The 25543-nt window shown below is 42.5% G+C and overlaps 1 protein-coding gene across 4 annotated transcripts in view; it reads left to right on the forward strand.

The window, feature by feature from the left end:
* The window catches only part of Nrip1 (nuclear receptor interacting protein 1), an 81583-nt gene that overhangs the window by 16265 nt on the left and 39775 nt on the right, over positions 1-25543 (forward strand). For 3 of the 4 annotated variants that reach the window (XM_085685700.2, XM_048422373.3, XM_087899561.1), the window contains exons 2-3: positions 3462-3542; positions 25178-25297. The gene's annotated coding sequence lies outside the window, so the exon portion shown is untranslated. The remainder of the gene's footprint in view (positions 1-3461; positions 3543-25177; positions 25298-25543) is intronic. The other variant, XM_085685702.2, reaches the window with a different exon arrangement.

The raw sequence follows: 25543 nt of genomic DNA on the forward strand, positions 1-25543 counted from the left end.
GTTGAGGAAGCTTCTTGTACGGCTGGTGTTTTAGTGTGTTTTGACATGGTCCGGAATGTTGAAGAGCATACACCTCGCGCCCTGTCGTTTATGGTCATGGATTTCTTTCACCCCATGGTATTTCCCTTCTTTTATTAATGTGGGGTAGTTGGACTTGAGACATGGGAAGCGCATCCTCTAGTCGGTGGAATGTGTGCTTGTTCCACTTATTAAAAATGAGACAGAAACTCGTGGCTTCTTTTTATCCTGTTTGAACTGGGGATGGAAAGGTCTTGTGTGCGTTATGCAAGCACTCACCACTGGGCTACAGTCCTCGCCTCACAGATCCTTTTTCAAGGAAGAATGAAAATCTTAAAAGTATAGCTTCATCAGTTTTCCTAACCCCGCCCATGGATCCGCCTCTGGCTCCCATTCCAATTCATGGCCTCCTTTTCTTTGGTTGTTATCATTCTGGATGTTTAAACATGAAAAAAAAAATGTAAAACAACCTGCTGAGTTGCTTTCCTGTTGCTTGTGTGTGTAAGATTTCAGAACCGACCACTTGCTATGGGATAACCAATTAGGAGACTCATCCTGGGGAAGACAATTTTCCCCGCTCTTAGCATTTCCTAGTTATCTGTAGTTGTTTGTCTAGGGGTGGAACCCTGTAAATTTCCCCTCTTTCTTGTTAGCATGTTCACTGGTGGGTTCACCCTTCAGATCTTGTTTGGATTTTTGGTAAAGCTTCCCTGTCGTTTTTTAGCAGGTCCAGTTTCCCAGGAGACTTTTTTCTCTGGCTTTTTTTTTTTTTTTTAAGATTTAAACTGATTGGCCCATTAGCTCAGGTTTCATATTAGATCTTGTTGCTTTTGTTAACCCATTATTCTTATCTTTGTTAGTCAGATGGTTCAGTACCTTTTTCAGCAGGGCAGATCACAACCTGCTTCTTTGGTGATCTGGGCAGGACTGGGAATGAATGGGCTTCTTCTGTCCTGGAATTCTGCTTTCCTCATTGCCCTACCTTTAATTCCTTTCTGGTTGTCCCATCTATACTTCCTGCCTGGCCAATTAGTATTTATTGAAAACAAGATTGACAGAATACAGACAATTCTCCCACACAAATGATGTTAGTTTTTGACTAGGTGTTCCGTGTCAGTAGGCCTCAGGGTCTTCAGAATTCTGTTCCACTGAATAAAGATCCTTCTTTTTTTTTTTTTTTTTTTTTTTTGTTCTCTGGCTTTTACAATCCTTCAGCTCTGCTCTTCCACAATCTTCCCTGAGCTTTGGGTGAGGGAGTTGTCTTGTAAATGTGTCAATTAGGAAAACAATTATAAGCGAAGGGGATTTTATAAGTATTAGAGAGTTAGTGTTTTAGTATACATAACATCCTTTGTTTTCATTTTTTTCTCTAAAACTATAGCTTTTATAGATTGTTTTTAGTTTCCAGACGTTTGTGGGATGGTAGAAAGGAATAGCTGTATTATATGTTTTGGTTTTTTAAATGCCGCTGAAGTATATGGAATTATTCTTTGCCTCAATGTAGTTGGCGAATTTTACTAAGAAAGCTGTGGTATGTGATAGACTTATTCAAACATATTCTTACTGTTTTGTTTAGGTTTATAAAATCGGTGACTTCATGTGTGTGTGCACAGATGTCGGCACCTGTTGATTGCATTAAGCATTTGATGTCTCCTAATGAGGGATAGAAAAGGTGCTTCCGCGCAGTTTTAAGTGGATCTTTTCTCCGAGGTGAATTGCGTACATTCTACATTCTGTATTCTGTGACCTTGCAGTCATGACTTCAGCCCAGAATAGTTTCAAAGTCATGTAAATGAATGCAATTAAGGTATTGCTTATCATCGAACATAGTTCAGAGGGATCCTTACTGGGTAGAAAGGTTTGCTGGCCCTATGAGAAAGGTCAGAAGAAGGTTAAATTTTATTACATAAAATGATATGGCACTGTTTTTATTTAGCTGGCGAAAAACTAGTGTCATAATAAAAAATCATAATGGTTTATTTTTCTTCTTTTCTCTAGTTTGCTGGATGTCTTCCTTAAGTTTTGTTGTTGGTTGGTTGGTTTTTTTTCTTTGTTTGGTTTGCTTGACTATTTATTTTTTCTCTAGAAATAAACTCCTTTAAAGGAGATACTTTGTGTCTCCTTGTAAACGGCATGGGACATTGTACTCAGAGTCCTAAGTCTAGGTGTCTTTGAGTAACACATGCAAGCTGAAGTCCTGGCTGCTAATAGTAGGTGGCTCTGGGCTGGCTAGCGGATGTCCTTAGAGGACTTGTGACGTGCCAGTTCACAGAGCAGGTGGCACAGGACTTTGAGACGGTAGGAACTGGAGTTCCACCACGTGGGTAGACCGATTGTGGGGTGGAGAGACACTGGAGAGAGAACTGACCGTGGGTGTCAATGTGTGGATGGGAGATGTAGTGGTTGCGAGCTGGCTTGGTGAGCGTGGGAAAGCATCGCACGTGTACGATTCTAAGGAAGCTGAGAGATGCCAGCAAAATAAAGATGGACTAGCTGCCTCTTTTCGGTAGGTTTGTATTCTGGTTGATGGATTTCTGTTTAGTGTGGCTGTGATCCTGGAGAACTGATCATAAGTTATGTATCAGACACTGAAGAGGTCAGCAGTGTGAACTCCTCGTGTGTCCAGTGGAACAGGGCTGTAGTGAGATCAGGGTGTGTCTACTGTACCTTCCCCGCCTCTGGCTGACTGCATCGTTTGCTGGCCCATTGATCAGCATACCGTTTACAAAGCTATTGACTGGTCTGCAGTGGAGGTCAAGTCTCTGCTGGCCAAAGTTTCTGGCAGCCAAGCGTGTTCAGCTTGTAGCCCTTGGTCTGCCTGCGCCCCAAGATAGCTATGAATAGGGCCCAACACAAAATCTTAAGTACTTGAAACCCAGAGAGGAAGAGAAAGGGGTGGGGAGGGGAAAATGAGCCGCAGTCCTGCAGTTCTTGAACTTGGCCTTGTTGAGTTGGAATTTCGAAAGGTTGGACACACCTGCAACCGTTCCCAAAGCACTGTCATTCTGAATTGGGGATGGTTCTGATTCTGATGTGAGCTGACCTCCTCGGAGAGGAGCAGCAAGGTGTTTCAAACTCTTCAGTGAATGTCGAATACTTCCCAAGTGCTTTGTCCCAGAAATCCTCCCATGGTCCAAACTCCTCTGTACCCTCAACATTAACTTCTCACACCTTGGAGAGCGGGGGTTGGTGTCCTGTTAGTGTGAAGACAGGTGGTGTCTTTTTGCAAGTAATTCTATGCCACAGGTAGTTGAAGTAGATGTGGTCAGCAGCCACACTCGGGGAAGGCATGTGTGCGTGAGAATCTCTCACAGCAATACATTTATGTGCTGTTTCCTTGAGATTGTGCATTTTAGTCCATAGCTACTACGCCATTTTCAGACACATTATCGAAATCATTACATTACTCAAGGTAACACGTTATCTCTCCTTCTTTCTTTCAGAAGTGTGTGGATTGCGAGCTATTGCAGAACTCTGTTCTCAGGATCCATTATTTTAACATTTGGGAGAAACACATCCGAAAGGTATTGCACTTTGTCTCGTCGCTCCATTTTTAAAATAAATTACATATAGTGATAGGAACATGAGACTATTATGCTTTATTCTGTTATTTTCTTTAACTTTGATCTGTTGTTAAACTTCCATCCCATCCAGTCCCATTATTTCTTGGGCTGTTAGGAGGCGCGATGCAGTAGGTTCTGATGGCCTGGGTGTGATGGAGCAAAACCGCTCCCATCTTTCCGGAGAGGGAGCAGGTGTAAGGTGGGGGTTGGGTGGGGGTGGGAACAGAAAGATGTACCCTTGGAAGCCACATCCCTAGCAAACTTCTTCTTCTAGCCTAGCCAGGCCCACCCTCCTAATCACCCATTCAGTTGTGAATTCATCAGAGGTTTAATCCATTGATGAAGTTAAATCCCTCATGATCCATTTCCCTCTGTAAAGCCCTGAGCGCTGGAACAAGCCTTTAACAAATGAGTCTTCTTGGGGACCACTTCATAGCTAAACCCCAGTGAAAAGGTTTTCTTCTTAATGGCCTGTTCCGTCCTGCTTCTATCTAGTGTGTCTCCCTTAAACAACATTGCTGGCTCTCTTGCTTGGAACAGAAATAGATCATGGAAGACTACATAAATATAATTGGTGATATAATGTGTCTGCTAAGGTTACAGTGAATAATGAGCTGTTAAACTATGTGTTCACTAACTGAATATTCATGGTCCACACTCATGGGAAACAGCAAATACCAGTTTAATAAATTATCTTAATCAGTTCCCAGGCACTATGAATACTGAGGACAGGGTGAATATTGCTTTGTTTCCCAGAGTATGGGAAATCTTCGTTCTGAGATATTTTGCTCTGAAAAATTCTTAGAATTTTTACTTGGGGAGATTATATGCTTAGACATCTTGGAGTTTTAAGGAATTTGAAATTATTTTTATTATTCAAAAATAAGAATTACCTATTATAATTGCACATTTAAAGATAGAAGCATTCAAGTATAGAGGTAAAGAGAATTGTTCCACTCTCCAGCCCTCATTCATGGAAATGTATCATTATCCCAGGATAATCAAGGACTGTACGATGAGCCTCGAACTGGACGCCACTATTAAAGGGAAACTCAGTATTGAACTGAAGCATTAAGTGGAAAACCCCTCTTAAAAATTCAGAATAGGAATTGTTTTGAAGCAATGTCTTTGAAGATATAGTATGTGAGGCCTCTTTTTTAAGAAAAAAAAAAAACCAAACCAAACAAAACAAAAGCAAAAACTGTCCACTTATAAGACATTCTTTCCCTGAAGCATAACTTTAACCTGCCAAGGAGCCATCCTTCCTTGGGAACTCTGTGGAAGTGTGTTCCTCAGTTACCCGCCCACGGGTGTGTCCAAGTGTCTTCTATGCAGTGTGCAAAGCAGTCCCTCTGGCACTTGCTGAAAGACACGTATGACCGAGATTCCATCTGGTGAGCACAGAACGTCCCTTTTTTACCCTGTTAGCCACTCACTAGCACGGCCTCTCTGTGCCTTGGTTACTTTGATGTCAAACGCGGATCATTATTCAGACTTAACTTTTACACCCAGACTATAAGGAACAAATACAATCCTTCTCTGCAGTGGATTTGTCCCAATCCCCAGTGGATCACTCGGCGTTAATTTTGATTTCTGTGTACTGGCTTCACCTGTACGCAAAGCAGTGTGGTACCCTTCCTCTCTTAAATAAGCCTTTCTTGTACCCATGACGTCTGCAGTTTGAAGTATTACAGCAAAACCAACACAGATTTCTTCTTAATTTCCTGGGTAGATTTGTTTTTCCCCAAGACCACTATAGCAACCTCAGTATGAGTATTTTTCTTCTAAGTAAGGAATTTTTATGTTTTCACCGAAGGAAGCTCCTCATGGTTCCTTTGATGTACAAAGGGCCATTACTAAGTCAATAACGCGGTACTATGACAGTGACTCTGATACCGTGTGGTTTCCTGACGAGGGCACAGGTAACCTATGCAGAGTGGACACGCGGGACAAAAACATGCTTCTCCTCGTGGGAATAGATGGCGAATTCATCATGTTTTTCCGCCGTGTGTAGTTTAAGATTTAGGACTTGCCCGTCTCGACTTCTCCAGCTATTATTTTTAGATCATAGTCAATCAGAGAAAACTGAATTCACTGGAAGGGAAACTCTCATTCATTCTAGGTTCTTACATGAATTATCCAGAGAGCTCACTTCATTCTTACTGTATTTTAAATCACTTCTAGAATTACCCAATACACTGTAAGTGGCATGGAAATCGCTGTGTATGATACAGTTTAGAGAATAATATCATAGTTGTTATTATTATGCAATCATTAATATATAATACTTAGATGTCAGTACTCTAAACTGTATCGGGGGTCAGGACAATCTCTATGCTCTCAGGAAATAGACACCCCCACTAAATATTTTCCATCCAATTTGACTAAATCCATAGATGCAAAACCTTTATATATATATATATATGGGGATGGGGGCACCCCCCATATTTCTCTTTGACCTGTGCAGACATGTGGGGTAACCACATCACAGCCATGTTTACTTGAGGTGTATGGAGAATGCTGGCCTTAGGAGTCTGAAAGTTACAGTAAGCCCAAGTGCTTCATATAGACTCTTCATCAACGTGTTCTTGCATTTCCTGATATGTAAACTGAGGCTACCCCATACATCACTGAATCCTGTGACAAGTGACCAAGGTAACAGAGTGTGTTGTCCCCAGCCTACTGGCAGAGAAGAAGATGCTGCGGATACTGCGGGCCGCTTGGCATTTTAGTCCATCACTGTGACTCAGTTGCACATCCTTCTGAATCAGGACTTGTTCCACACGTCAGCTTTTCTTTCTTGTACTTTTTTTTTCTTTCCCTATGCTTACGAATGTGTAGCCTTAGTTTTTCGAACTTAAAAAGCCCATTTCCCTTTCACTACATTTTGCCTCCCAGCTTTTTACCTTTCTTTATTCTGTGTTTCTTGGTTTCCTTCTTACTCTGTGGCTGGCTGTGTGGCTGGGTGGCCAGGTGGCTGTCTCCCAGCATCCTCCTCTCCTTCTTGTGCTTTTAACGGTGGTCCCGACGCCGCTTACTCTGTGCTTTCTAATTCCTTTCAAGTTTGAGCCTGTGAAGTTTGCACGGCTGACAGACAGTTCCTGGCTCCTCGGCTGTCCTCCTGCCCCCTTGCTTATTGTGTAAACCAGCCCTGCTTTCAGCTCTGCCAACATCTCAACCGCACAGGGCTGGAGATGGCAGTTTCTTGGGTTCGAGCTGTAAAACAGAGCAGTGTATTGGAAACAAGGATGATTCTCCTTTTCCCTCCTAGGAAATGGTTTTCAGGTAAATGATTAGTAAAACCTCACCTGGATTTGATTTTCCTCTCATGGTAGGGTGCTGGTTTTCAAAGCGATTTCTTCTGACATATCCAGGTTAGAGGAAGCCTTTCAGTGTAAAGGGTGAGTTGGGAAGTTGACTCACTGCACATGGAACCGCTTCAGGACACATGCCCTGGACTACTGTTGGTGTTCTTACGGGTTTTTAGATTTGCTGACTGCAACAAAATGAAAGGCCCGTAGTTCTTACTGGGTCAAGATGTATTTTAAAATATCAACTTTTTTTTTTTCTTTTCTTTTTATCATACTTATAAAAATTCTTGGAGATTTCCCTGCAAACGTTTTAACCAGCTTCATTCCAGTAAGGAAAATCCAGAGTATGTGTTCCCTGGTAGTAACAGAAGCAATACATTCACTAAGTTTGCGGGTCGGAACTGTTGGAGGCAGAGTACTCTAAGAATGTGTTTTTATCTGAGGTGTCTAGAGGAATCATCAAGGACTTGGGTGTGTGTTTGTGTCTGTGATGTCGTTCTTGGTGCAGAATACAGTGGCTTGCGAGTAGGTTGTCAGTCTCTGACATGGGTGATTGGGGTGATGGGACAATATGGAGGATTTCTTTGTGGTGTCTGTGACTTGCATCACAAACCCAAACTGGCTCGAGTTGAAATCCTGGCTTTACCTCTCACCTACAAGCTACTCGAATTAACTGAGCCTTCTCCTTACCATTACTTGCCCTCTACTTTACAGTTAAATGAGACAGTGTTTGACTTCGCACCGTTGGCAGTGATTGACATCCCTGTTAGGGTCGCTGCCGCTGTGATGAAACAAATGACCAAAGCCCCTTGGCCAGGAAAGGGTTTTTTTCTGCTTACACTTCCAAATATGTCTCAGGGAAGGAAGTCAGGACAGGAACTCCAACAGGGCAGGAACCGGGAGGCAGGAGCTGACACCGAGGCCTTGGAGTCGTGCTGGTGACTGGCTTGCTCCCCACGGCTTCCTCAGTAACAGTCTTCAAGCCTCTCTGCAGAATTACCCGCATGCCGCTGTTTGCTGCCAGGGAGGATGACGAGAGAGTATCGATTGAAACAGCTGCTTTAAATATTGGCCTGAAATAGTTTTCTCTGTGCCATAATTAACCAAATAACTTTTTTTTTTAAGTGGTAGCCCAGGGCCAGTGAGATGACACAGCAGGTCAGTGCGCTGGCCACAAAGGCTGATGGCCTGAGTTCCCTCCCTCGGACCCCAGTGAGGAACGGGAGGACTGACTCCTGTGACTTCCACATATGTGCGTGCACACATACAAATACATAAATAAAGTAAAATCAAATAACGACAAAATATCATCAAATGTTTGTTAAAACATATGAGACCTATTAAAATATTGTTAAGTATTCGTGGTCTAAATTTACAGATAACATAAATATAAGGTTAAGTTGAACCTATAGTAAAACTTTTTAACATCGCCTTTTTGGGTTCAGTTATGTCTAGAATAAGTTCTTTTGCTAGTATAAGAATTATATAAATTTGTAAGGTTTTTTTCTGACATTGTGGTGCTTCGTTTCTTGTATTGAAACCTCTTAAGCCTGTTTAAATAGTTGAAGTTTGGGCCTTGTGGCTAACTAAAGGTATGGCTTTAAATTATTAAATTAACAATCAAAGGGCTTTTGACTTTATGGTCCAGGCTGCCTTGAACTCACAGAGATCTGCCTGCCTCTGCCTTTGCCTCCTGAATGCTGGAGTTAAAGGCATGCGCCACCATCCTCAGCTAATTCCTTAGGACAATAAACATCATAGGGGCATGATTCCATTAGTACCAGAAGAAGATGGCATCACATTAAAATGCCTTGCTTCCCTTGCCATGGCACGTGTTGTATTGGCATGCATCGTTAATTGAAAAGTCCATGCCCATCAGGTGAATGTATCTACTTTTTAATTTCACCTAGAACGTTGTCGGAACCTGCATAGTTGGAAACGGTTTCTGTGCTACCTAAAATGCATGCTTTTGAAGTCCTTGAAAGTAGCTTCCGTCGTGAGTGGTCCTCACCCCACACATGGAAACTGTGGGCAGCTAGTTTCCAGGGTGATGGAGCCTGGTGCTTTCCCTCCTGGTGACTGCTGCCTCGATGAGAAACTCATCATCGTTGCAAGGTGTCCGTCTGCCTGTGCTGTTTGCTTGTTATTTAAGAGTGAGAAAACAATTCCTAGTAGACTCAAGGGGCAAAGTCTCATTATCTACTCATACTATGACCTTTATGATCAGAGAAAACATTACTTGTCAATCATAGGTAACTCGACGTAGTTTGACTTAATTGGATTCACCTCCTAAGAGAAGGTGCCTGCTTTTGGCTGGCTAGTCGGGAAGGCACAGCACTGTTTCAGTTCTGTTGATTTCCAGAATCTGTCTTGTGTGGTCACAAAATGCCATCGTGTTTAGGCAGTGACACACTCTTCTGGTTGTTCTTTTAGCCTGTGGGGATAGAGAACTCAAAAGCCAAAAGCTCTGCTGTCTTCCCAGAGCGTGCTCGTTGTTGGTGAGACAGACAGAACAATTCAACCTTATGGTGTCTTATTAAGTGCTAAGTAGAAACTGAAACAGAATGCAGCATGGAGGACCCGGAGGACGGCAAGTGCAAGTTTAGATTGTCGTCCTGGAGGTCTCGCCTACATGAAGGCTGAGACAGGGAAGCTGGAGACAGCTCTTTGGATAGAAGCATTGCTGTCAGGAGGCGTGTGGCTGCTGCGGGTGAGTGAGGGGGAGTCACAGGGGATGTGCTGGGGATGGGGGGGGAGGAAGGGAAGCCGCTAGACAGTTTGCAGCAGCAGATTGACCCGATATAGCATCTTAATGGATCATTTTCACAGCAGTGTAAAACCATAAATAAACCTACTATACACATTTACAAAAAAAAATCCAATGTAAATAAAAAAGAAACTTTTATAGGGGAGTGAGTAGTCTGTGTTCCATGTAATAAATGGAAACAGTAGAAATCACTTTAAAGTAGGCAAAGAATTTGGATGTTGAATGTAGATTTTGGGCGCATTTTTTAGTCTTGTCTTAAAGATTACATATTAAATGTATTTATTTCAATCAGAGCCTCATTTTTGAGGGCACAAACCCTGTAATAGATATAGTAGTTTTTAATACCTCTCAGAACCTGTAGTATGGATTGTTATCATCCTTTACCTCAGTAATGAAGTGCAGTAAACCTACAAAATTATATACAGATAAAATCCCCACCAAGCTTTTCCTAGGTATTGCCTGTTTCCTTTAAGGTTGAAACATTCTATCCTACTGTGGAGCTCCTTAGACAAGAAGGTAAACCATTCAGAATAGCTTCAGGAAGTCCTTGAAACTGACCAGATTCACGAGGCCTCTTTCTGCCTAAGTAAGCACTGAAAGCAGAGAGTCCCTCAGACAAGCCATGCTGCAAAGACAACTTGGAGACCCTTAGAGAAACAGAAGCCAGTGGAGCTTCCGGGAAGAGGTTAAGACCCACTGAGTGTAGGGTAAAAGGTCCAGGGAAAGAACACTCTGACCCTGAGACCAGGGCTAAGGAAAGAACACCCTGACCCTGATTTGACCCCAAACACCTGGGCCAAGGAAAGAACACCCTGACCCTGATTTGACCCTGAGACCAGGGCTTAGGAAAGAACACCCTGACCCTGACTTGACCCCAAACACCTGGGCCAAGGAAAGAACACCCTGACCCTGACCTGACTCCAATCCCAAGACAAAGGCCAAAGGAAAAACACTCTGGCTTGACCCAGAGCTCTGAGACTTGGAAATCCCTTCACCCATGACTCAGACTCAGGGCTGACAATCAGTGTTTTCTGTGGTCGGATACTTTCCCAAGAAGCTCTCTCTGCACACAGTCTAAAAACCCTATAAAAGCCGTCCCTTCTGCCCAGACCTCCTCGTCTTTCTTCCCATTCAGAGGCAGCCAGTATTCTGTTCTCCCCAGGAAATCTCTTACTTGGTTTGACTTTGTAGTATTCATTGGCTCCCGACTGCCCAAATGCTCTTGTGCTGGAAAAACCCTTCCACGGAGGCACCTAGAAAGGACACTCTGCATCCCGCTAGGCTGCCTGCCCGCTGTGCAGTGTGCTCCACGTTCTCAGCTGTGCGAGCTGCCGCTCCAAGTGGCGTGGACCGCGGTAAATCAGCTGTCTTTGAGTCATTTCTGCTTCTGTAAGTAACCCCTCACCCCTTGTCCTACACGTAACCCCAATAAGACTCATTGGTTCACCAGGTTAAACTTTGGCTTCCCTACTTTGGTCTGTCATGGGATCCTGATCTCTATCTGGAGTGAGTAGACCTGTGTGTTGCGTCACCTCAGGAAAAGCTTTGTCATACAACATAATTGACATCAGAACAGGAACATAACAGAACCAAAGATGAGCTGGGGGGAATGAGTGGATGGTCCTGGCTATGGGGCTGCAAGGCAGGCGACCAAGGGCAAGTAGCCTGCGGTGAGAGCATCCACGAAAGGAATTCTGGCCCAGTTGTCTTTTTCTATGTGGTGTGTGTGAATGTGCTTTCGTGCTGTGACAGGGATTGCACGGTTCTTGCTGTGTATAGTGAGACCTGCAAGGAAGACTGAGTCATCGGATCGGGACTAGGAGTGTTTGTGGGAGGAATCCCAAGATGGCAGCCTTTGCTGTGTCGTATGTGATGGCATGCCTGCGGGATGAGTGGGGTCTAACACGTGAATATGGAGATGCCTTGGAAATAAAGGGTCGGAGGAAAATTTTCAGTCATTTTAGTGCACATTTAATTGTCAACAAGCAGCCGCAGAAGTTGCCAGGCCAATGTTATCTGTAGTTTGAAATAGGTCTTCGAAGACAGCCAAGATGTACTTGTTGTGTATGTCAACAATTGCAGTAAGGAAGGAAGATGGGGCTAGCATCCTCCTCGTTAGCTTCTAAATAGGCGAGTAAATTAGTTAAAAGAGAAAGCTGGTAAAATAACAATCGTAGAAAGAATGGGGACGTCTGTGGTCTGTTGTGCAGGTGGAACCCTTTATGATGGGCCAAGAGAAGAAACAAGTGTGACTAGGAAATACTCAGCCTTTGCAATGTTGAAATTGGGGGATACTTTTAAACAAGCAGCCAAGGCCTGTCACAACCATGGGAGCATACAGGATCCTTCTGACTGCTATGGAGGCAGAGAAACAGAGTAACATATGACTTTCCATCCTCCCTTAAGACAAAGGCTGTATAATCTGCGACAATATGAGGGAAGTTAGTACCTGATGTGTAAAAGGAGCGGCCGCCTGGCTCCCCTGCTAGTTTACACCTGGAATAATTACACGGAAATCATATTCATTTAGACACTGTCTGGCCCATTATATCTAGCCTCTTGGCTAACTCTCACATCTTAATTAACCCATTTCTAATAATCTGTATATCACTACATGACTATGGCTTACTGAGATGAGTCTAACCTATATATCTGTCTCGGAGAAGAGAACCATGGCATCTGCCTGACTCTGCTTTCTTTCTTCCAGAATTCTGTTCTGTCTACTCCACCCACCTAAGGGCTGGCCTATCAAAAGGCCAAGGCAGTTTCTTTATTTGACCAATGAAAGTAACAAATAGACAGAAGACCCTCCTGCATCACTGATGGACTGACTTATCAAATCCATTTGGAACACTTGGTTATTTCCATCAGAGGTCCCTATGAAGAGCAGGGACTGGAGGGCCATAGAGGAGGGGGCAGATGCTCCTGAGGACACTAGGAAGAAGAGAAGCTGTGTTGAAGCACTGAGCTGTATAGAGCAGTGCTAGCAGGGGAGTTGAAAGGTGATTCAGCAGGGAACGTGAGACTGGTGTTCAGAGGTAGTGGCTTTGCTGGCTCCATGGGTGGGACAAGATCTTTATAAAGTAGGAACGTCTTCGACAGATCTCAGTAGCTTAGACCAGTGTGTAAAGAGGGTTGTAAAGTGAGAGACCATCTAAGAAAAAGGTTAAACAGAGGAAGGTCTGTCTGGATTACTGGAGGATGCACCTGACAAGACTTGTGTCGAGCTGGAGATCACAGGGGAAAAATTGGTAAAAAGTCAAATTGTGTGCTAAGAGCTGCTGGAAGGCTTGAGAGCCGGGGAACAGTTCATGGAGGACACCTGTGATAGTGCAGTGTGGGAGAAAATGATTAAGCCGGTCCCGGTGCGGGGTGTAGCCTCCCAGAGTACGGGCGGGGGGGGGGGGGGAATACATTTCCCTCCATGAAGAGGGTGTGCTACGCGTGGAGATGGTTTCCCGATCCAGAACCTCCCTGACAGCCAAGTATGAGGAGGCAACTTCAGGTACAGCTGCTGTGCAAATCCCAGGGAGCCAGCAGGTACAATGGGGGAGAGCGCCCGGCCCCCTTCCCCCTTGACCCCGAGTAGGTCTGGGCAAATTAAATTGCACCCATGAGGTTCATCGTAATTGGGGGGGGGCATGGAAGAGCTGCAGGATAAGAGAGAATGACCGAGGGTTACAGGGAGCTAATTAAGTTAGTGCCTCCAATCCAGCTCTGATCTGTGGAGGACGCCACTAATAAAAGTGGATAAAACCATCCCATGCTCTATTAGACCTTGCTGTGTTCGACTCTGGGGTCCCCTGACCCTTGATTAGAACAGACGACACCTGACTAAGGCTAACCTTGTAATCCCACTGTTTGTAATTGGATGATGGTTCAGGGTGTTGGCTTGTCTGGCCCATCCTCTGGAAAAAAGATTTTGCTGTATAGGTGACATAATGATAGCCTCTGAGTGTTTCACAGATTTGGAAAGACAACCAGGGATGACCGTTTGCCCACCTCCCTCGTAATCAACCCTACTGGGACTGGGCTAATTGGGGAAAAAAAAAATCCAAGAGTGGGTGGAAAACGATACTCCCAGAAGCCATAAGGTTATTGAATGTAAACCTTGGTGCCAGGGGTGGGTTACCTCTCTGTGAATTGTTGGTCAGGGAAGACCCGGAAGCCCCCAAAACCTTAAAGGTTGCTGCTACTGCTGTGTTTGTATGCCAGAATGAGGAGGTGAGCCTTATTGCTTGCTGTGGTTGCTACAGGAGGAAATTAAGCTGGGACTGAACTAGAAAGCCCCATTCGGGAGACTAGCTTTCATGGTAGTAGACGCAGCCGTGCAGGCTGCTGTAGAAAACTGTCCCCAACACTCCTGCTTGGCTGTGGATCCTGCATGCTAAAATACCACATGTCAGGAAAGAGCGTCTGTTTGTGCAGTAGTGCCTCGGCTATCACGGGGAAGGCCAAAGCCTTCGCATGGAATTTAAGGCCTGTTCAACAAGGAGCACACCATGTCTGGTACCCTAAGTCAGGAGAAAAGCTGTGCCCGGAGAGGTCACAGAACCCAGTAGAAAAACTACTTAATAAATACATGTTTACACTCGTCGATCACTGTTGTTGTCAGTCTCACGGCGTCACCACTGGGAACAGGCGACTGTTGCTAGGGCACAATAGCCTGTTTCTTAGGGCCTCTTGCAGACAAACTAAGCTACAAAGAAGACTTGGAGACCCTGGAAGAAGCAGACAACTGAGCTGCCTGGAACATGTTTAGACCAACTGATATGTGTGTGTGCTGTGTCCCCAGGAAAACTTTTGCCACACAACACTGGCATAGTTCCTGGTTGACTTGCAATTCAGGACAAATGAAAGCCATCAGCGTGAATCACTGCCATGTCTTCGTGTGGTGTTGAGATGAGTGGCTTTTGTTCCCTTTCTTCTGGAGAGGAGTCGGTCGCCATGTCGGGTTCCTGTACTCATCTGGACTTGACTAGGACTGTACTGCAGTGTGCATATCCCATGTCATGCTCGGAGCCTTTCAAAGTACCTGTCACGTGATAGACACTGTGGAAATATTTAAATAGAAAACTTGACCTAGAACATTCTTATTGTTTCTTATTTAAATTTTTAAAAATAATAATAGGTTTCCTACAGTTTTTCCTTGAGTGAGAGGCCCCCACCTCTGAAGCAGTGCCGTTGGGAACACTGGATTTTATTTGCTTTGGGGCTAAAAGTAGTCTATAAGGAATTCTTTGTTGGGCAAGTCCTTTGCTGTAAAGGATGAGTTAAGCTTCTCTTCTGACCCTTTTGCTGACATTATCTATGACTGTGTCACCGACTGGGGAGGACAACCTGGGAAGACGTGGGAGCTCCTGAGGAGCACTGGGTGATTCCCATGACTGTCTCCCTTGAGATACTCTGGCATGAGCCACAAGCAAGCGGGCATTTATATCCTTTGGAGACCTCAGTGCCCCGATGCTAATGAGTTATCCTTATTCTTAGATTAGTAAAGCTGTAAGCAGGTCTGCTCCCATGTTCCTGTGAGTGTGTGCGTCTCTTCATATACTGCTGCTGTTATTTATTTATTGCTAATTAGGGAAAACCCTGTTGCCTGGTGGTTAGCGTGCATGTGTGGAAATTTTTGAAACGATGCCTATCTCAACAGCTTCTTATCACAGTCGAGTCCCATTTGCCAAATAACAGCTGCTCGTTTTATTTTTATTGTGGCTCACTGCACATGGGGACACACTTGACTATCCGCTGCCAGGGGTGCTCCAGACTTCAGAGTTCATGCCATTTTCAAATATGTGCATGGATTTTGCTGGGGCTCACAACCTAACAATATGAGATGCTCCAAAATTGGGATTTTTTTTCGATGTCATGCCAGGGGCTTTAAAAGTTTTAGGTCGTGAAGAATTTTGGATTTCATATTCTCAGATGAAGGATGCTCACCTGTGCTTACGTTATGAGGCACAATATTGAAATGCTATCCCAAGAACTGGCCGTCTACTGCGGAAGTCAGCGTCAGTCCTTCCCACACCTTTGCCCTACCACTGTTCGCAACCCCAGACCACTACTGAACTTTATGTAAATAACCTGCATTGTTCTTAATAGTGCTGCTTTCTTTTTTTCACCTGGATACTTAAATAGCTATGTAATTTAAATTGTGCTTTTGCTAAGTCTCGTGAAACATGGTGTTTTGTACATAGTCTCCTGAGATCTTTTCTTTTTAATTCATTGTGGGGTTTTTGGAAATCCTTTATGCTGCTGTATTTCTAGTCCATTTATTTTCTCTACTGGATAACACTAGGCTGTGTGATGTGTCTGTTCCCTTGTTGGTTGATGTGTGAGTGTTTTTGTTTGCTTGCTTCATTTTGGTCTTGTATTCGTGACATTCCTGTTGCCCTGATAAAGGACTTTACGGGAGAAAGTTCATTCTGTCCATGGCTGTTCCCAAGGTTAGAGTCCATTGTGACAAAGGAAGATGAGGTAGCAGGAGCAGGAAGCTGGCAGGTCACATCTTCCATCCACAAACAGGCAACAGAGAGAGAGGGAGGGTGTTGTCAGGGTTTCTGTCCTGCCCATCTCCCACAATCTTTAAGTCCCAAAGAAGTCACACAGAGGTCTACATAAACTATAAATTGATTGGCCTATTAGCTCAGGCTTCTTATTAACTCTAAAACTTATATTAGCCCATTATTCTTATCTGTGTTAGCCACATGGCTCAGTACCTTCTTCAGTGGCTGGGCCAGGAATGCAGAGGAATGGACTTTCCTCTTCCCAGAATTCTGTTATCATTGACCCGTCTCTATTTCCTGTCTGGCTGTCCCACCTATACTTCCTCTCTGGCTACTGGCCAATCAGCGTTTATTTAAAATATAATTGACAGAATACAGACCATTCTCCCACACCAGGAGCGCACACAGGAAGTGAGGTGAGGCAGTACATCATCAAAGCCTGCCCGAGGGTGCACTTCCTCCAGTGAGGCTGCACCACCTGAAGGTTCCATAACCCCCTTAAACAGTGCCACCAACTGGGAACCCAGTGTTCAGTTATGTGAGCCTGTGTGGGACGTTGCTCTTACAATGACAACAGCTGTATCTGTGTTGATATATACAATGCACTTCACACACACACACACACACACACACACACACACACACAATAGCTGTTAGAAAGCAATGGCGGAGTCAACATTGGTTTTTATGTGTTTTCATACAGGTAAGACTTGAGGTTATATACCCAGTAGAGAAGTGTAGACCGTATTTTGTTATTTGAGACTGTGCTAACTTGTTTTTAAAAAGTGTTAGCCCAATTTATCTTTCCTGTATTATAGCAGAAGGTGCCATTCAGCTATGGCATTGCCAACTCTAGGCACTATCAGGGGTGAACAGGATTTTTCTTTTTGTTTTTGAAGCCAGTTGTTATTTATTAAGTAAAGAAGTATTGTATTTATTTAGTTTTTTAAAAGGATAGTGGCAGTACATCCTGAGGGCTTTAAGAGAGAGAGTCCTGGGAGATGGCATCTTTTTGTGGTATTCATTTGCTTTTCTGTGCTTCCTAATGAGGCGTTAAACATTCTTTTCCATCATTGTTTATGATTGTTATGTTCTTCCCTGAAGTGTTTATACATGAAGTGTTTATACGTGGGTCGGGGAAGAGCTCAGTCGGCACAGAGCTTGCTTGGCACGCACAAGGTCTTTAATCCCCAGCACTACAAATAATAATGATTTAAAGTTTTGCTATTGTTGTTGTCTTGTTTTTGTTTTGTTTTGTTTTTCTTTTTAGTGGAGGAAAGAAAGACAGGCTCTTCTTGTCTACTAAAACTTTTTATTCAATAATGCACATACAAATTGAAAATTGCTTAAGGCTACCTTCTCTGCATTTTATTTTTAAAATAAAATTTTCTGGGAAACACACATGTATATTTGCATACAACATAGGTACTATTTTTTTTAACCATGAGTTTTATGGCTTATATTTTTGTTTTTCCTTATTATATTTATTAATGAATGGAAATTGTTAATGTTGATGCAATTGAATTTATTATGCTTTCAAGGTAGCCCTTCTTGTGTTTTTAAAAGCCTTCCCTGACCGTTTGTATTCTCTTTCTGTCTTACTCTCTTGCTCTGTCTCTGAGACAAGAGCCCAACTGCCCTTGACCCTGCTGTATAGCTGAGGACGGCCTTGAATTCCCCAATTTCTTTGCTCACCCTGCACAAGGCCCAGCTCAGGGTTCATAATCTCTTATGTATCATGTGTAAAATATTAGACTCTTACCTTCCTATTTGAAACTCTAATTCCTCTGGAATTTGTTTTTTTTTTTTTTTGTGATAACAGTAGGGATTCCGTTTCTTTCGTTCAGTCTGTAGGTAACTGATTGTTTCAGGACACGGAATGACTCTCTTCTCTACAGTGATCTACAATGCAGCTTGTGTCCCATGTGATAGCTCCTAGCCAGAGGTCACTTGTCTATTTCCCCAAGCACACTAACGTCACTAACTTCACTTTGAGAGCTCTTTAGTGAGCCCTGCCTGGTGTTTGTCAGAGTGAGGCCCCTCGGTAGTTAGCTGTTTACGGTCTGATCGGAGTCAAGTTTATAAAGCCTTTGAAAATTAGATTGACATTGTGTGGCACGTTGGCTGGGTTTAGGAGGAATTGTTTTCTTCCACTGGGGCTTCCTGATCATGATAAGGTAAGTTGTTTAGTTTCTACTGTTCACGTCTCCAACATTCTTTCCCAGACAACAGTGGGGCTGTTTAGAACTTACTTCTGTTCTTCAGGTATGTTTTGTTGAGTGTTTTCATGCATGTTTTGGTTTGTTTGTTTATTTTTCATACCAATGTGCTTTTTTTGTTAGCACTGTTTTTCGTAACTGTAATACAGTTAATGTGTTTGTAGAATGCCTGGAAGCTTCATTCGTTTTTTATGGTTGAATAGTATTCCATTGGTGAGATTGAACACGTATTATTTAACACATGTGTGGATAAAGGACACTTGGATTGTTTCCAGCTGATTGTTGCTATGATAACTCTGGTGGGATGATGGCAGTTCTTATGTGAACGAAGTTTTCATTTCTTTTCTCCATATAGCTAGAATTTCTGGGGAATATAGCAGCTGCTAATTTTTTTAGGAACTATTTAACTCTTTCCGGAGTGACTGTGCAATAGGCTGTGATCCCCCTGCAGTGTTCATGGAGAGCCAGTTTGAGGCTGCGCCAGAATTCTCTAAGGAGTAGTTGTAATATGTTGTATTTTTTCTTAGGTTGTGTTTTTTTCTTTAAATAATGAAAAAAAAGCATGACTTATTTTAATCAGATCCCTTTTAAGGCAGTTTAGTTTGCTAAACGTTGTAGTGTGTGTTTTCTCAAGTCTTTGTTCCAGCCAATGCTGTAATTGAAGCATCACATAGTTCACACTCTAGCAGATATGGAGTTTGATGATTTCAAGTAAGTTTTCTAGATATCAGTAATTCAGTCATTGCAACCGTCTGTGTGTGTGTGTGTGCGCGCATGTGTGTAGAAGACCAGGGTCTTCTCCCCAGTGCTCCCCTGATCATCTACAGTGATCATGTCCCCTCTCTGCCTAGGTAGTGATCTCCTTTCCCTACCTCAGATCAGCTCCTCTCCCTGTACTGTGTAAGTGGACTAAGGCAGTACAAATAAGGACCTTTCTCCTTAAGCTTATCTTTAATCTCTGAGCCTTGTTCCCTAGCCATTATTGACTTGGGTTTGTTTTTGTTTTGTTTTTGGTTGCCACCTTAGATTTATCCCTTCATCAGTGGATGTTTGTTTTGCTTACTGTCTTGGCTAACAGGATTGATACTGATCTCATTTGCATACAAGTTTTGAACGGGGCTTTGGTTTCTCTTGCTTAAATAACCATGTGTGACATTGTTGGGACATTGTGAATGTCCGCAGACACGTAACTGTATGAAATTGCTCTTGTTCCAAGTAGCCAGGCCCTTATGTTCTCATCAGGAGTGAAGGACTGGCCTGGCCACTTTTTTGTCAGCTTGACCCAAGCAGGTAGGACCTTCTGAAAAGAGGAAATTTCAGTTGAGAAACAAAACAAAACAAAACAAAACATCTGCCTCTACCAGACTGACCTGTAGGCAAGCTGGGGGCATTTTCTTACTTATAATTGTTATGGGAGAGCCCAGCCCACTGTGGGTGGTACCACCCTGGATAGGTGGTCCTGGGTAGGGGCGTAGGCTGAAAAAGTCTGGAGGAGCAAGCCGGTGAACAGCACTCCTCCATTGCCTGTTTCAGTTGCTGCTTGAGTTCCTGACTTCCCGCATTTATGGACCCTAACCGGATAAAATGAAGTGACGCTCTTCCTCCCGAGTGTGGGTTTTTGCTGGTGTTTTATTACAATAGAAAGTGAATTAGTACAACAAAAAACACCCTTCATCTTTTCCAACTTTGGTTTTTTTTAATTGAAAACATGAAGTATTCTCGTGTATTTGCACTTTGATTCCGTCATTTCATCTGCATTTCTAGTGCGTAGTTATGATGGCCACCTTGTCGCATGTAGGCTTAGCATTGTTTGAAGTGCTCTTCAGTCCCTGGCCAGCTTACTTATTTTTATTTGGTTAGGTTATCTCATTCTTCAGTCCTAGGATGTAATGTCTTTATCATGTAAAGAGTCGCAAACACTTTCTCCCACTCTGTTGCTGGCTTTTTAGATAGCAGATATCTCTTGAGGACTTCCGGTGAGGTTCAGTTGTTCGCTCTATGGGCTGTGTTTCTACTGCTCTGCATAATGAACCTTCCTCCAACCTAAATTCCCCCATTCCTTCTTCTCGAAGTACTGGTCTTTTTGTTGGCTCAAACAGTGGTCCAGATAATTAGTTTTATAGCTAGTAAACTAAGGCTTAGCACTTACTTATTTACTCCTGTGTACTTAATGCTTTTATGACCATCTACTTACAAGATTGTGCTTTCTCCCTGAAATTTCTATGGCACCTTTATCAAAAATAAAACAACCTTGGGTCTGAGTCTTTATTCTGGTGCCCCCCCCCACTTCTTTTTTATTGTGTAGATCTTGCCTTATGCCTGCACTACATATACTGTGTTGGTTTCACGCTAGCTTTATAGCAAGGATCTTAATGTTAACCTTCATTTTTTCAAAACTGTATTTGGTGTGTACTTGTACATGTGTATGGAGATATGTACACAAGAGCACAGGTTCCTGCAGAGTTGACAAAGGGTGCTGGATTCTCTAGAGCAGCGGGTTCTCACCCTTCCTAGTGCCTCCACCCTTTAACACGGTTCTCATCTTGTGCTGACCCCCAATCGTAAACTTATTTTCACTGTTACTTCATTAGCTGTAATTTTGCTACTGTTATGAATTGTAATGTAAATATCTGCATTTTCATTGGTTTTAGGTCACCCTTAAAAGGGATCAAGGTTAAAAGGTTAAGGACCACTGCTCTAGAGCGAGTTAGAGGCAGTTGTGAGTTGCCCAGCAAGGGAATCCAACCTAGGTTCTCTGCAGGAGCGGCCAGTGCTCTTAACCACCTAGCCACCTCTCCAGTGTTTATCTCCATGTTCAAAATGGTCTTAGATCTCCTTGCCTATGTAAGCTTCCACTTCATTCAGGTCTGATGTCTACTAAAAGAGTCATGATGATGTTTGCTGGGTCAGTTTGGAGTGACTGAGAAAAATCATAATTTTCCTTGCAGTCAGACTGAATCTATAGTCCCCTAGAAGAACAGTGGTGTGTGTCTTTCGCTAGATCATTTTCATTTCTCTTAGCAGGTTTTAGTAGTTGACAGAGTACTGTACTGATTTTTCACTGATGGCAAAGTTGTTCTTATCTTTTATTTATTATTTATTTTTTTTAACTTAAGCAAATATATCCAGTTTTTGCAATCACTTTATTGTTAGCAAGTAGATGAGGTGCAATTCTTAGATCTTGTTATTTATCATCTACACTTGTAAACTTTTTCTTAAACTTGTAAACGTTTTCTTAATCTCAGGAGATATACAGTAGATGATATACAGGATCACACTACCTAGAGACAAAGAGGATAATTTATAAAAAAAAAAAACTTTGTGTGGGTGTATGCCTGCACGTATGCCTAGGCACCTGCATGTGTGTGCTGGGTGCCTGTGAAGGCAGAGAAGGGCGTCAGATCTGGAATTGGAGTTACTAGTGGTTGTGAGCTGCCCTGTGGGTGGCTGCTGGGACTCTACCTCAGGTCCTGTGGACGAGGAAGTGTTCTTACCCACTCAGTCATCTCTTTAGCACCCAGATAGGATCATTTTAACTTTCTCCAAGCTGTCTGCATATTTCTTGTGTTCTGCATTGACTGTACAGTACTTTTCCACCTTAGGGAGCAAAGTATGCAATCTTCTACCATTGGTATGAATTGACCTGTTTTCAAACCAGCAAGGAAGGGTGGTTTTAACTCTGAAACAAATAATACAGTGCACATTAGTGATGGCAAACCACCTGACGTAAGAGCTGTATAGTAAGAGCAATTGGCGGTGTCCAGCACAGAGGTAAAGCAAGTGAACGAACGCAAAGCCGAGTGTGAACAGCAGCACACAGATCTTCTGATATCATAGCTGATAGTGAATGAATATTTTCCTCTCGAAAATGTGTTTCCTATTGTTATAGTTCAAAACACATCTGAACCATTGAACTCTGTTTGAGACTCACTTAAACATTTATTCCCATAACAACTTTTTCTGTGGTCCTACATAGCTCAAAAGACATATAACAATACTGGTGGAAAAAAAAAAACAATACTGGTGGAGAGCAGTCATTGAAATAGATAGATCTGATTTTTTTTTCCAGTGTCTTTGTTATTTGGGTAGGCTGTAGATAGATATTACTATAGAAGACTTACTATTAATGTTCCGGGTAATTTCCAAGGTTTGGAATTTTTTTCAAGTAAAATGTTCCCAGGTTTTGGTTTCTTCTTTTTTTTCTTTTGTTTTTGTGTGTGTGTGTGTGTGTGTGTGTGTGTGTTTTCAGACAAGTCTTAGGTAGACTAGGCTGACCTTGAACAGAGCTCTGCCTGCCTCTGCCTTCTAAAGGCTGAGGTGCAAACCTGATCTGGGTTTGATTTTTTGTTTAGCTTTCTTTAGCTTTGTTATTTGGGATTACTTAATTTCAGTTTTCCTATCCATTAAACAGCACTAATAGTTTTATAGGGTTCTATGTGCAGGAAGCTTCGGTTGTGCCGAATTGTGATAGCTCTCTGCCCTTGGAGTGTAAGCAAGATGCATGCTGTGGAGGCTCCTTATGCTCCACCATCATCACCAGACCCTGGACAGCCACTTAATGTGGCACATTACAAATCTTCCTTTTGCTCTTGTCAGGAGTGTGTGGTATTCTTCATAGAATATCCGTGTTTGGGGACCCTGCTAAGGACAGTATTCCTTGAAGCATAGGATTGTAAAATTTCATCTGTGCTGCATTCCTAAACACTGTCAGGTCATGCTCTTCTTCCAAATTTAAAGACCAATGGTACTTCTCAAGAAGAGAAGAAATGTAAGAGCACTCAAAGCCTGCATTTAGTAGGATGTCAGAGGTTTGGTATTCTCTTCCAAGGCAAGGTGGACTTAGAACTTTTATTGGGCACAGCTCAAAAGCTAAGCATTAGGATGTAGCGAATCTCCAAGGTGCCTACAGTATTCTAATAAATATAATTGCAACAGTGGGTTGTTTTTAAGTTCATATATAATAACTTCCTTCTGTATATAGTCAAGAAACGCGATCCTCCCATCTTACTTCTCTGAGCACTCCTTTCTGAATTTATCGTCAAGGTCTGCTTTGACTTTAGAATATAGAATTTGGGACCCTCCTCCATCTCTTTATATATGTATATCCTCACTATAACGATCAAATATGCTCAAGCCTAATAAACTGCTGGGTAACCGAGAAAACATGCGGCTTAATGACTGCTTCCATGTTTCCGGTTCGCCCTCCCCTCCCTATTTAGGTCACTCTGGTGGAGGCAGCAGAACCACCTCTGACTTGGGTTGCCTCTAGCTGCCTTTGTTTTATACCTCTACTAGGCAGGCACAAGCTTTCCTGGTTGTTATTTTCATTTTTTATTTGTCTGTTTATTGAAGAAATTACAAAATATATATCAACAGAAAGAATATTCTTTTCGAAAGGGGAAAAGATGCCTTCATTTTTGTATAGTTTTCATGCAAAAGTCCATTTATGCTAAACATAGGATTGTTTCTTTAATTCTTAATAAATATCGTTCAGTGTAATTTAGTTTCCTTATATAATCCTTTATACATAAGACACTATACCTTACATACTATCCAGTGGTATAATAGTTTGTTATTTAACTGGTTTCAGGAGTTTTTTATATCAACATATGATAACTATTCCTAATTTTTGCTGTTAGAAATAATGCATATTATAAACATTCTTTTTTGCTAAATGTTTTTACATGCCTTCCATTGTTCTTTTCTTCTAAATTAGGGTAAGTCTTGGGTTTGCAATTGACACATTAAGGGGCATAAACCATTTTGTGGCATTTTAAGTCAAAATGAGACCATGACCACAATTTAAGATGACACCTGTTGAATTCCCTCCCTGTGTAACATCCGTTTCCAGGAAATCCCATTTACCTCATTTTTTTCATAGTAGGCTAATTTACATTGTCTAGGATTGTATGCAAATGAAATTACAATTAGCATGTTTGCTTTTATCTAGTTTCTTGTTCAAGGATAATTTCTCTGTTCATCATTGCTGTATTGATATAGTAGTGCTGGGCTCTAATAGTTGCGTGGACATGAGCCTCAGTTTACCTCATCTGGGCAATGATGTTTTTTGTTTGCTTGTTTTGTTTTTCTAATCTGACACTGTTCACACCAAACCTGGTTCTAACTTTGCCCCACCGACTTTGTACAAACGTAAGGCAACTAGTGTTATTTTGGAAAAGTTAAACTGCTGGTATTTTGAAACTGAAGAAATGTAATGTAAGGCCGGGCAGTGGTGGCACATGCCTTTAATTCCAGCACCTGGGAGGTAGAGGCAGGCGGATCTTTGTGAGTTCGAGACCAGCCTGGTCTACAAGAGCTAGTTCCAGGACAGGCACTAAAGCTACGGAGAAACCCAGTCTTGGACAAAGAAAAAGAAAAGAAAAAAAAATTACTATAAGAAAACCTCCAGCCATTTTTCTTTCTTATATTCGTTTTGAAGATGTCTTTAGGGGTACATAATAGCTATGGGGTGGATCATAACGTATGAATTTGTCAGAACACTAGGAAATTTGCAATTAAGTAATTGAACAGCACTTTGTAGCAACAGCACATCCTTGTTGTGGTTCGTTTTGTCGTAGCACCTTCTAAGAAGCTGATGTATTTCTCCACAGCAAGATCCTTTTCATCCCTTTAATAATTTGATAGTCATAAGAATTTTACATTTGTCTGTCAAATATTTTTGCATTGAATTTGAACAATGAAAGATTCTGAGATAAATGTATTGAATGTCACAAAATAGTATTCCTAAATCCGGTTTGTAATGGTTGCCAACTGTCCTCTTCCTGCTCTTAAGGTGCACCATTGACCGAGGAGGCCGGGAGAATCTGAAGACTCCGATGACATCAGAGCCAGTTTTCAGCAACCTTCTCAGCTTCCTTTCCCACATAGCAGAGGCTCAGCCCGGAGACAGACGGTGAGAATCCTTCGCCTCTGTTCTTTGGCTTCCTCATTGTGGCTTTAATGTGTTTAAGACAGTTCTTTCTCAGTTACAGTTACCAGGTCTGTAGTCTGTGTTTTACCTGTTTGAATTATTTCTTTAGGCAGTGTGGTTAAGAAAACATATGAGATCCAGCCTAAGGAATTTGCAGTAAAATGTAAGCAAATGGTGAATTCTTGTGAACAGAGACGGGTAGATTACTTCTGTAGAGATGGCATGAAC

Source organism: Myodes glareolus, chromosome 2 (assembly GCF_982192425.1).
Source record: "Myodes glareolus chromosome 2, mMyoGla1.1, whole genome shotgun sequence".
In the NCBI taxonomy this organism is placed as follows: domain Eukaryota; kingdom Metazoa; phylum Chordata; class Mammalia; order Rodentia; family Cricetidae; genus Myodes; species Myodes glareolus.